Source organism: Macaca thibetana, chromosome 14, assembly GCF_024542745.1.
Source record: "Macaca thibetana thibetana isolate TM-01 chromosome 14, ASM2454274v1, whole genome shotgun sequence".
Classification (NCBI taxonomy): Eukaryota; Metazoa; Chordata; class Mammalia; order Primates; family Cercopithecidae; genus Macaca; species Macaca thibetana.
In genome coordinates, this window is record NC_065591.1 from 104,782,424 (window position 1) to 104,795,859 (window position 13,436).

General features: G+C 42.3%; 2 protein-coding genes across 29 annotated transcripts in view; one reads left to right on the forward strand and one right to left on the reverse strand.

Moving 5' to 3' along the window:
* TIMM8B (translocase of inner mitochondrial membrane 8 homolog B) overlaps positions 1 to 13,436 on the reverse strand; it is a 1,180,384-nt gene that overhangs the window by 876,291 nt on the left and 290,657 nt on the right. The gene's annotated exons all lie outside the window — the stretch shown is intronic.
* Positions 1 to 13,436, forward strand: part of NCAM1 (neural cell adhesion molecule 1) — a 313,863-nt gene that overhangs the window by 502 nt on the left and 299,925 nt on the right. The window lies entirely within an intron of this gene.

Consider the following 13,436-nt stretch of genomic DNA (forward strand, 5'->3'; position numbering starts at 1 on the left):
TTCCTCCTACTCCTAGGAGGAACGCTATTATTTTGGGTGGTTTTACGTGGACTGCTAAGGCTGGTCATTTGCGTTTAGCTGTGAAAGGAGCGCGTCGCCCTTGCTGCCCAGCCGAACCCCGCTCCCTCCCGGGCTGCGCTGCACGGGAGCTGCCTCCCCGCGCCGCCAGCGCCCGGCGCCCCTCTGGCGCGTCCGCCCTTCCCACTTTGTGCGCCTGCGGCGGTGGGAGCAGAGCCAGTCGGCTCCTGGGGGCTCAGCGGCCGCGCTGGTGATGGGCAGCGCTCCTTCCCCAAAGGCGGGCGGCGGGGCGGGGGACGTCGCGGCTCGGGTGGTGCCGCTGCACGGGCTCGGATTCCGAGGGGGAAGGGGCTTGTCAGCCCCGGCTCCGGGAAGAGTGAACAATAAGGCTAGGGCAGCCGCCCCAGATCGTTATATCCCCGGGTCTAATAAAGTCAGGATCGCTGCTTTGCCTCCCCCGCCCCAGCCGAATAACGGTTTGCAAAATGGGGCGAAATGGGCAGAATAGCAGGGCTATGTGGCCGTTGTTGCACCCCAGTCGATATGACGTTAGTTTTTCATTTGCCAAATTGCTGGTTAGTTGCAAAGCCTACCCTCGGCCGCGAGCACTGAAGGATGGGAGGGTCGAGCGCCGCGTTTTGACAGGAGGAAGTGCGGAGGGGCGGAGGGCGAGGAGGGCGTGATCGGGTCTGCCTGGTGTGTGCGCGCGTGTGTGCGCGCGCGTGTGCCTTTACACGCGCCGCGTGCCCAGTGTTGCACGGGGCGGGAGAAGAATGGCAGGTAGCCGCCCGAAACACCTCGCCCTGTCTCCTTTCTTTGGGCGAGGTTCTGGATCCTGGCAAAGTGTGAACAATAGGGAGCTGGGAGGAAGACAGTAGTGATGCTGCCGCGGGTGGCGGGGGTTGCGCCGCCGCCCAGAGAACCTCGGCAGCGGGGAGGGAGGTGCATTTCATTTTGGCTATTTCCATCCCGGTCTCCCTGGAAAATTCTTCTGTGCGTGCCCACCCTCCCCTCCAGCTGTCATCCCCCCACCTCCACCCAAGGATTTGCGCTTTGGCTCTGATGGACGGGAGGGGAGGAAGAAAAGCAGGGGCCGCAGAGAGCTGGGTGGGTTGGGCGGACATTCTGGGCGGGGGGGCGTGTGCTGGGAAGCGACTGAGGAAAGCCGGGCGGAGGGGCTGTGTGTCGAGGTTGCCGCTGCCAGGTGCCGTTGTACCTTCTCTGGACTGCCGAGCCCGGGTTGGGGAGCGCACGGGGCGGGTTGGGGAGCGCACAGGGCGGGCTGGGGAGCGCAAGGGGCGGGTCAGGGAGCACCCAGTGAGCCCCCTTCGCGGGCGGCACAGGAGCAGCGCTCGGCCGCCGCCTCCAGCCAACTCGGCTCCCTCCCATGGCGACCAATCAGCGCGAGGCTGGCTGGGCGGGAAGCCCTGAGAGGCTTTTATTGCGGCGCGGGTGGCGGCCAGGAGCTGCCAGGACAGTCTCCCGGTGCTCCAGCCTAACGGTCTCGCTCAGTCACCGCCGGGAGAAACCCCGCCCTGCGGCCGGTCCCCAGCCTGCCCGGCAGTTTCTGAGGAAATAAAATGGAGACTAGGTGGTCACCTGGAGTGCTCCTGGTCCGGCCGCCCGTGCTCGCCCACTCTCGCCTCTTTCTTGCCGACTTGGAGCATCCCACCGCCCCCGCCAGCGCTCACTCTCGCGCTGCAGAATCCGAGCCTGAGCGCGTCGCCGGGGAGGGCACCCTGGCAGGCACACCGACGCGCGTGCGCTGACCGGCCGGGCCGCGGGCCGGGGGCGCTACTGGCGGCGGGGTGGGGCCGTGGTAGGGCCCGGAGGGGTGGGGACCAAGCCTAGTCTGCCTGGCGCTGGGTCTCCGCTGCCACCTGGGCGGGGGCCACCCCGGCTATGCCCCTTTCCGCGGTCCCGTGGGTGCTGCGACGCGACCTGTCCGCACGGCGTGGGGGGAGGGTGTGTTTTTGAGACCTCCTCGCTCCCAGGTGGGAGCGTGACAATGGAACCCGGATCTTTGGTGGGCCTTTTGGGGGATCGCCTGGCGGTCCTTTCCATCATCGTGATGGGTACAGTCATCAGTATTTGGATCCCGTGGAAGTTGCAGGCCCAGGAATTCCCACTGGGATATTCGTGGAGGCCCAGGCAGGGGAGGCATTCTGACCAGTGTTCCCTGGAATGAAAGCGACCTCTTTCCTGGCCTGGTACCTTGAGAATGGGAAGAAGGCAGAACGTGAAACACATACAAGGTTGCTTAACAAAAGAAAGAAGTCGAATGGTTTTCTAAAGAGAAATAATTTCCCATTAAAATGTCTTTTGTACCATATATTTAAAAAAAAAATCAAAGAATTCAAGTCAAAGGGTCAGAATGAAAATGAAAATATAACACACAAGTATATATACATATGTATATATATCTGAGGATTTTTTTTTTTTTTTTTGGACTCAAATGTAGCATGTCCAGGGCAGTGGTAACTGAGTTTATGTGCTCCGCTCTGTGCATATGAAAATTTACATATAAGGCAAGCTAACGTTAATATATCAAGTGAGTCCGATGGGCTGCCCCCTCCTCTTTTGATGTCCTCTGCTCTTTAGAAATGTAATGAAAGGTTGTGCAATTGCATAGTAAATTTGAGTTTACTCTAGTATAAATTTTGGATGTTTTGAAGAATTGTTTGCTTGAACGATCTGGGATGGTTAAATCACATGTTTACTTGATAATTTTAGTCTTGTGTCAGTTAAACTTGCAAGAGTCAAGGAATGGATAGGACTGGGTTTCTAACAAGATAACACCGGTTAAGAACAAAGAGCTACTTTACAAAAGCTAACATTGAAATCAAGTAGTATACATAATATCTCTGACTAAGCAAATTAAGGTGCGCTTCCACAAAGTTTACTATGAGCACAGTTATAGTGAGCCATATATTTTTGTTGATTTTCATTTTAAGATTGAGAATGTGTGTTTTTAAACAGAATTTCACTGAGTGTAATAAAAGCTGTATAAGAATGTGGAAAACCTTTCATAACTCTAACCAAACCCTAGAAAGATTATTTTCTTTCAATAAATACTAGCATATTTAAAAATATTAATAACTGATAATTTGTTTAAAATCCAACAGAGTTATTAAAAACAGGGAATATAATCCAGACATTGTAGACATGTGGGCTGTGATTTATGTAAGTTTTTGAGTTACTATTCCCTCTATAAAGGTCTTAAAGATCTGCTAACCTAGCTAAGCTTTCATTACTCTCAAATTGTTTGCCTAAGCTAATTCTTTATGAACTCCTTCCTTCTTTCCCTAAATTATCGAACCTCATAACTGCCTTCCAAATACCTTTATCTAAGATTTTTTTTTAAAAAATTGGAATATCAGAAAATAGCAGGACACATTCTTGTTTAGTAAAGGAGGTTCCTGTAAGTCTTACTATGATAATTTATTAAACTAAGAATATGTTGATTTAACTGGTGACTGGTTTCTTGAGTTTGATAGTTCAAGAATTAAGATAGTAATTGCAAAGAAAAACAATCCCACATCAAAACTTAAAAAAAAAAATGGTGTGGGTGTGCTATTTGTAAGGGATGTGGGTGTTTACTGAAGGCAGCAATAAGGAGAAATTAGTCTGTAGCACCCCCAAATTTCAAGTTTTGAACAGTGCTTCTGTTTGGAATCCATTTATCATTAATTGAATTCCTCAGATAGGTAATATGTAATTTAACGGAAGTAACCTATATCTGTATTTTCTGTTACAAGGAACAATGTCTTAATTGCCTTTCAAAATAAACAGCACCGTTTTGTCACTCAAAAGCTAATCTTTAGACATGTGTTTGTTCACTACAGAACCCAGTTTCTCAAATTATAGAGAGCATTTTGTAAACTTTACACTGCTTAAAATATGGACTCTGGAATTTCTGATGCGAGCACTTAATTTTTCAAGGCGACGAAGCCTCTGTTAAGTATGAGTTTGATAAATTTCTCATATTTTTGTCTTTAGTATTAAGAAACTGTGGCTGCTGTCCAGACTGAAAGTGGCTTCAATACTACTGGCAGACTTCCAAAGACATTTTACAGACAGTCCTTTCTGACTTAGTGTAAAATAAATGATTGAGTACCTGTTGCTAAAGAACGGGTTGCACTTTCCCTTAGGATCTTGAGCTTGTGATGGAGAGCAGAACCAATTGGCAGGCCGGGAAGAGAAGGGATCGCACCTGCCCCCATCAGTCTGTGGGAAGAGTCATAGACTGGGAGGAGACAAAGACATTTTATAAAGGCTCTCCTGTACCAGTTCAGCATTGTGTTTTTGAGCACACACATGTTTTCTGGTGTCAAGATGAATATTTTAATGTAAATTCCATAATTGATCATTTTTCAGTTTAGCAGTTGTAACATAGAGACTAAGGAACGTCTGGAACTTTAAAAGAAATGGCATCACATTACAGGGAGAATTTTACTAATCTTAAAACTGGGTTACAAACTACACAAAATTGAAAACATTAATCACGTGGCTGCGTAAAATGAGGTCATTTGAGCTTTTAATAAAAATCTCTAAGGTGAAAATTCCTTTGGTTAAAAAGAAAGAATTCTAAGTAAAATTCGGAAGAAGAAAATTTGATACGTTTCATAATATATTCAATGCCTCTGAGCAATACTGTAAGAGATGGCCTCTTAGGAAGGAGGAAATGTCCGAGACCTCTCTGAATCCTAATGATTAGGTTTCTATGAGCTCCAGAGTTTTTACTATTTGAAAACATTGTAGTGAAACTATTTTTACCAATACGGGTAGATATGCTTACTACTTACGGTAGGATAATAGAATACAGAAGTCAATCTGAAGGTCATAGTCCTGTTACCTCTAGCCTCTTTTGTTACTAACTCTTGGGGTCAAACCTTAAAACCATTTGCTGATGTAAAGGGATGTAAATTATTTGGCATTGGCAGTGGTGCCATTATGCCCTTTCATTTCATGTTGTTGAAATACTGTCTCTCAGCTGCAGATGCTCATTAGGAGCATTGCCTTTTGATGTTGGTCTGGGTGCCAAATGGCGTCCTTTCAGGCAGTTTCAATACATTACATTTAAAACGTTCTCAGGCCGTGTCTACATCCAGCCACTGAGTTAACGGATTTTCAGTTGGGTAGACACGCTTTTCCTTTCCTGCAGTATTAATTTAGCTTCTAAGCAATCGGAGACTCCAAGGGGACTGCACTAAAAGGATAGGCCATTTGGTATATCTTGTGTATGTGTGCTTTTGAAAAACAGATTGTAATAAACCCATTATGCGTTCTTTTTTCTTCCAAATATATGTAACATTTTCTTGAATTCAAAGATTGCATGGCTGATATGATTTAAAAGGCTTCTGTGTTATCTATGTTCCACTTTGTACTCTGAGGACTTCTTGATTTGTAGCTGCAAACCTGGGTAACAGCTGATCTTCCGTTTTCTATTTGGCATCATTCCTGAGATAAGGTGTAAAATGCCTTGTGTTGTACATTAATCTCCTCCTTTGGTATCTGATTACCTCATCATTTAAGAATATTCGTAGTAATGTCACAGTATTTGAGATTGTGTTACATTAGGTATTCTCTTCAATAGTTGATCAAATATGTTTATTGAGTGCCAGCTTTTTATCTTCTGCTCTGTGGGGAATTAAAAGGAGTGAGACGACATAATTTCTGCTGTCAGGGAACCTTGGGAGTAGTAGAGACTAGAGATTAAGAGAGGTAGATAACCCTGGATTGAAACCCCAGACATATTCCTTACTAGCTGTCTGATCTTGGACAAATGATTTAACTCGTCCAAGTTTCAGTTTCCTCTTCCGTGAGACTGGAAAATTAGTAATGCCTACTTGTTAGAGTTATAAATATTTTAGAGATCTTAGGAATTCAGTCCATGTAAGCAGTGTTCATTAATGAGGAAGAGGGATATATATGGATCTGGAAAAAATAATTATTTAGACATAGTGCCCTCCTTTTAGAAGGATTTTAAAAAGGATTTTATGAAAACATGACTCCTTCAGAGATTAGAACTAGACTTTAAAAGTTGGTCACTAAATATGCCTGCAATTCCGTGTTGGTTGTGAATACTTCAGAGAAAAAAATGGCCTGATTATAAGGTTGAAAACTGTCTGCACAAGGGTGGATCTAGGTTTTGTGGGGCCTGAAGGGTATACAATTTTGAGGGCCTTCTTTAAGGAAAATACAAAACTCTCTTGCTTTTGCAAAGTTTAGTTGAATACATGACCATGAGAACACATTGCCAAGTCCCGGTCCCCCAGAGCCTTGGAAGGAGTCCATGCAATTGAGGAACCCTGAAAACTTCTGGCCCTGCTTTAGAAACTATCCTTTGGTCCACCTGGACTCATTGCTTGGGAATATAAACTAATTGTTCCAGTTTATTAAACGTGGACCTCATAGAGTTTGTTTGTGTAGTGCTTTGAAGATTACAATCATATCTTAGAATCACAAAGTCGTTTTTAGAAAGAAGTATTTCACTTTTATTTGACAGAAAATCTTAAATGAGATCTGAGCTGATTTGATATTTGTCACTGCCGATATTCTTGTAAATTACTAACTAGAAGAAAATAAGGCAATTGCTATTATTATTCAAATGAGTGAGACATAAGTGCCCGATTGGCAGGGCAAGAAGTAGTTTTGCCAGCTAAAGGCATATGATATTGGAGAGGAGACTGAAGATTTTGTTGTAGCTATCTAAAAGGAGATAAACTGGATATATAATACCAATAATTATATCTTAATCATCACGTTATGGTTTACAAAACACTTTGATATGCATTTAATCTTCACACTAATTATTTAGTAAATATTGAATGAGTACGTGCTCTGTACTGGGTGCTGGGAATGCAGCGGTGAACTAGACATATATCGTCCCTGTTTTCATGGAGTTTCCAGTCTAGTAGTACAGAGAAATATAGACATTAAAAAGTAACACACATGTTTATAATTACATATTCAGATTAAAATCCAAGAAAAACCCAGGATGAGAGATTATCAAGGGGGATTGGGTGGTTGGGGAGGTGAGGATGTAACATTTAAACAACTGTGAAATAGGAAGAACAGATGGTATTCTCATTTTAGGGCATGATTGATTGACTACTTAATTCAACAAATGTTGAATTACAACAAACATTCCTGAATTCCTTAATTCAACAAATCTTTGTGAAGTCTGGAGAAGGTTGGACAGCTTCAGGAATTGTGTGGAGTTTCACGTTATAAAGTCCAGGAAAATATACATCTGCCTTTATAGAGCTTACCACCTGGAAGGAGAGGAGAGAGACATACTATACTTATAAATAGAGGCACGAAGTAAATGCTGTTGGACCACAAGAAAGGAAGCAATTAATTCTGCCTGGGACTCCCTGGAGCCGGGCTTGGGGAAGAGTTGCTTTCATTAGATGGAGCAGGAAGAAAGGGTGATGTGGGCAGAGAAGACAGCCTGAGCAGTGGTTGAGACATGAATCCGGTTGTACATGGGGAACAGTGTGAGAGTAGTGGGGAGGAGTAGCCAGAGATAAGGAGAAAAAAATTCTGCAAGTCCAGATTGTAAGTCTTTAAATGGAAACTGAGACTGAGAAAGGTTAAGTGACTTACGCAGGTGGAGCTGGGACTGTAACTTGCATTGGTTGTCTGAATCGTATCCTTTTCTAAGGCAAGGATAATTTGAATATATATAGCATCTGAATACGTGCGAAGCAAACAGGAGTTCCTGTGGCTTCTGGACTGAGTCTGACCAAAGTGTGGGAGGAGTGATGGGGAGGAAGAGCACTATTCAGAGCTGTGGTCTGAAGGAACCGTCCTGCCATTCTGCAAGTTGCTGTCATTTGAGCCTGTTTCCCCATCTGTAAAATGGGGTTAATGACACTTCCATTGTGGGTCTTGGTGAGCTGAAATAAAACCACATACATAAAGCAGATATGAAGTATGTACTCATTATGTGCTTTAAAAAAGTTCCCCATGGTCAGAGATTTTATTTGAAATGTTTGTTTAGGCCGGACGCGGTGGCTCAAGCCTGTAATCCCAGCACTTTGGGAGGCCGAGGCGAGCGGATCACGAGGTCAGGAGATCGAGACCATGCTGGCTAACACGGTGAAACCACGTCTCTACTAAAAAAAATACAAAAAACTAGCCGGGCGAGGTGGCGGGCGCTTGTAGTCCCAGCTACTCAGGAGGCTGAGGCAGGAGAATGGCGTGAACCCGGGAGGCGGAGCTTGCAGTGAGCCGAGATCCGGCCACTGCACTCCAGCCTGGGCGGCAGAACGAGACTCTGTCTCAAAAAAAAAAAAAAAAAAGAGAAATGTTTGTTTAAAAAGGTGTACAGTACTCTGAATATGATGTGCAAAGTTCTGTGCTAGAGGCTGAGAGGAAAAACAAAATAAATTTAAGGTTACTATACTGACCCTTTCAGGTGGTTGGAGAGGAAGTACTTTTACTTAGTTCAAGTTGTGAAGAAATCATGAAAGATATTATATCAATAAGTGCCCAAATGAAGCAGGCAGGTAATAACTGGGAAAATTGAAAAGCAAAAATCACGTCTAGGTTTTAATGTCTGGGGGGAAAAGGTACAGAAAAGCTAGAACTTGACCTGGACCTCCCCGGATATGAAGATAAATAGGGAGAGAGGGCCTGTTTTCCTATAGGGTAAGATGGATCTGGCCAAAGAATTTCTACTGAAGAGCAGTTAAAGGTTGGATCTTGGGGCAAGTCATATTTAAATCTTAAATGTCAGAGAAAGGAGAGGGGTCCTGCTGGAGATGATAGAGGAAGTAAAAGTATGTACATGTTTAAGAGTATAGTCAACAATAGCAACTGAACGTGTGCTGCGCCAGGCTGTGTGTTTGGGACTAGCTGGGAATTAGCAGAGAGTTAAGTGGAACAAATTGATAGAGTTCACTGCAGCACTTAAAGGGAATTCTGGTTTTATATAGCATCCACTATGGTGGTTGGACAAAATGAAGGGCTAACGAAAGGGTTTTTATTGCTGCGTGAAACATCAACTAGATGATACTAGGAGAAGGGAGGTCAGTGAAGTCCAATGAAGGTATCTTGCTTAATTAGTAGGAGCACTTGTATGTGGGGAAAGGATACCATTGGGCTTAGATTCAAAAGATGTGGGTTCAAGAAGTTGCTCTGCTACTAACTAGCCAAGTGAATTTATATCAGTTATGTAACCTCTTTAAACTGTTACTTCCTCATTTAAATATAATAACAAAATAAGATAATATATGGGAAATGTATTGCAAATGAAATATTTCACAGCTGTACATTTTATACATTTTATTAGTAGACATGTTGCTGAAAAATTAAATAAAAATCAAATTTTATGTACTGCTAGAGGTGCTTGTTTGATTAAAGAAACCCAACTACGATATGTTTTCTAAAGCAGGTAATTTTGGAAAGATACACTTGTAATGATTTTGAATAAGGATAAAAGGGGCATAGCTGAGATGTTAGAAATAACAAAGCAACCAAGGGTAGATGATAGATCCCAAATGGTAGATGACTGAGAGGGAGAAAGATCTTTGAAGTTACAAACTCAAGGAAATTAAATAATCATGGTACTCTAAATATGATAGAGAAATTCAGAGACAGGTTAGGTTTTAGAAAAAGTTTGGACTTCCTAATACCTTAACCTGTAGGTCAGTATTTTTCAAACTATGGATGATGAAATCTATTTAATGGGCTTCCATATACATTAAACAAGAAAGAAGGAAGGGAGGAAGGAAAAAGGGGAGGAAGGAGAGAGAGAACGAGTGAAGGAGAAGTGGAAAAAGAGAGTGTGTTTTATGTAAGGGTAAGTACTGCTTTGAGTACTTCAAATTTTCTCTCTTTCTCTCTCTCTCTCTGTGTGTGTGTGTGTGTGTGTGTGTGTGTGTAATATGTAACTTGGTTGTGATGGAAAATACATTCTTTTGGCTCAGGTCAAAAGAGTTTGGAAGCTACTGTCGTCGAAGGAAGAATGTAGGATCAAAGAGAGGGTAAAGCAGTCTGTAATGGAGTGAGAGTACATCAGAAGGTATAGAATAGAAACTGAATGGGTTGTGAGGGAGGGAAGGAAGAAATGACAGCAAAATTAAGTATTAAGCATCCAAGCAATCAGTTAACAACAGGGTGTGAAAAAACAAAACAAATCAAACTCTAAATGTTATATCTTTTTTTGAAATGGTATTTCACTGTTGCCCAGAATGGCCTCAAACTCCTGAGCTCCTGCCTCAGCCTCCTGAGTAGCTGGGACTGAAGGTGCACACCACAGTGCCCTAAATGTGGTACCTTAACCTTACAGAGCTCACTGTCTGGGAATGAAAAGATAACTGGGAACACCAGGTAGCATCTACAGCCAAAATATGAGGCACTTAACGTTTCAGAGTCAGCATAAATATTGCCTGGGAACCAGGGGGTAGTTACAGCTGTACATTTTATTAGTAGACATGTAACTAAAAAATTACATAAAAATCAAATTTTATGTACTGCCATAGGTGCTTGTTAGATTGAAGAAACCCAACTGTGATATATTTTCTAAAGCAGATAATTTTGGAAAGACACACTTGTAATGACCTTGGATAAGGATAAAAGGGGCATAACTGAGATGTTAGAAATGACAAAGCAACAAGCAAGGGTGGATGATAGATCCCAAATGGTAGATGACAGAGAGAGAGAAAGCTCTTTAAAGTTGTAAACTTGAGGGAATGAAATAAACACGGAGAATTCACACGTTAGGTGAGAGTTGAAGGAGAATTTGAAGGAAGAATTTAGCCCCGCTGAGAGGAAGGGTGGATGAGGTAAGTATGTGTGTTCCATGTTTGGGAGGTGACTGGAGGAAAGCCCAGTTAAAGAGACCAAGAAGACTCAAAGATGGTAGTAATCTAATCTATATTTTTATATGTTCAGTGGAGAGAAAAACACCATGAGTTACGGTCAGTACTTTGCAGGGTTTTTATCACACCCACAGGTATTTATGTGGCACTATTTCTATAGCACACAGAATGATATCTTGCCTATAATTCAGAAGGTGATAGTGAACAAATGAAGAGAACCAGAGCTTAGTGGTACGAAAGCCTAGGTTAGAAAAGTACAATAAAGTGAAGTGAAAAAAAGTTGGAAACAAATAGTATATATAGGTATAATCCCAATCTTGTCAAAAAGCACCTCTTTCACTCACTCTATAATCAAGACTGGAAGAAGGTAAATCACTATTTATGTTGTCTGAGTTTTTGATAATGAGCACATATTGCTTTGCAAAACAAATAGTGCAGTAAAAACAAGGGCAGCAGTACTAAGGGTGGTTAAAAGTATAAAGAAGGTGAGAATTAAGTAGAAACTTGGGATTTGTGTCAGAGGAGAGTGGTGATGTCAGAGGGATTTCAGTTGACTGGTGAAATTCAAGTTCTTTACTTAGAGTCAAATACTGAGGAAGAGCTGATGTCCAGGATGCTTGGCAAAGAAAGAAGGAAAGGAGGGCTGCTAGTTTGGGTGACGGCTTCATCATGAAGGTTCCTGGGCACATTGAACTATGCATCACCACGGAAAAGAGCCAGAGGGAGGGGAGAGGTGATGAGCAACCTTTGCAAAGGACAGCAGGATAATTTTATGCCAGAGGAAATGAATAAAGTTAGGGGTTTTCCCCAGTGACTTCATTTATCATATGAGTTGATTATTTTTAGATTCAGTTTTGTCTTCTTACCTCATTGCCCGTGGTATTCAAACATTTATTTCTAGACCTTTAAAAAATGTTTCTATAGCAAAATCTTTTTGAAGCTTGTTCTGCATGTCACATATTGGATGTGTTGTTTTTATCAGATCAGCATATCAGTGATTGATTACTTTTCTAATGTTCTTTTATTCATTTTCAGTTTGAGTGTCCATTCTGTTCACATGAGAGGCTGCCAGTCACCAGTTAAGCTGCAATTGCTATATGAGAATTGGACTTACAGTACACCATAAAGGTGTACTTTAAGCAGCCTTAAAGGCCTGTTATCATGGGCATAAGAAGATGGAAATCCAATGAAAGCTCTTTGATTTGGGTACATAATTATAAATTATCTTTCTTTCTGAATTTAGTATCTCCTTTTGGTGTCGGAGGCAATGCATACTGCACCGGGTGCCCCGAGGACCTTTGGTATCAAATCTACAATTTCGAACCGTGACTCTCCTGCTTTTCGTGACCTTGAGCCAGTTATTTAATCTCCAATGATCAGTTTATTTCTCTGTGAATCAGGGATAATACCCAACTAATAGGGTTATTGTGAGGACAAAATGAGGTAGTTTATACAACTGTCTGGCACATAGTGAGCTCAGTAATTTTTTTCCCATGTCCTTTCTTTTTGCTAAAGTTCACAGTGAAGGGATATGCAATTTGTGTTGGATTTAAGTATTTGTATTGATTCTAATGAGAATCACATTTTCCATTTATTTTTCATTTTCTGAGAGTTCAGGATCACTGTGAATTGCAACTGAGTTGGAAATGCCATGCTTAATTTTGGAGCTGTTTTACCTCCTGTGAAAGCAAAGCCTAGTAGATCTTGATTTTGACAAAAGTAATATTTAAACAATTAAAAGTGGTTTATCTAGATTCTCCTTTCCATTTGCATAGGGTTAATATCAAACCTGTCAGTTCACTGTAATGGTGGAGCCATAAAATTTAGTATATTTAAATAATGGTTGCTGCTAAAGATCATATTGATGACACTTCATTAATCTGGAAGTCACTTACCTGGCAACCTTGATTCTTTGAAACATGAAGAATGAAGAAGTGAGGGAAAGAAGCCTCTGAAGAGCTAGCATAGCATCTTTTTCTTTCTTGATGCAGTATCTTTCATATCGCTGAGAAGTTCGTAACATTTCTCTTGCTTCTTGTCTCTTTGTCTGAATTCCTCTTTATTATGTTAGCTCTAGTATCTCCTTTTGTGTTTCATGTTGTTTCATTTAACTCCTCAAATTCTAATGATCCCTGGCTGCCTATTAGTAAAGAATGAGACCTGAAGCACTGTGGGGCTCAGTGTGGGGTGTCATGCTGAACGACTGTGCAGGAACTTGGTTCATTGGGTGGGGGACATCCATGTATATTCATGAGTACTTACATTTTCTTTTGGACTGATTGACTTAAGAGAATCCAAAATTTTGCAGCAGGCAGGATATAAGTCCAAATACTGTTTTTCTCTAAGCTGAATAGGAAGAAATGGATTGGGGGTATTTTTCCTTCTGTAGTGTAGATTTCATTTAATTCTCCTATTTTCAGTAGGGTGTTTCTGTCCTCAACAAAGTCTGGTGTACCCAAGGACAAAGTGCATCTGGTTCAGTCTCTCTATTAATAAAAATTGAGCCTTCTGCTGGGGTGAGGGGAGTATAGGAGAAGAGATATATGGTGCCACCTTCCTGTAGCTTACAGTTTTTGTGTGTGTGTG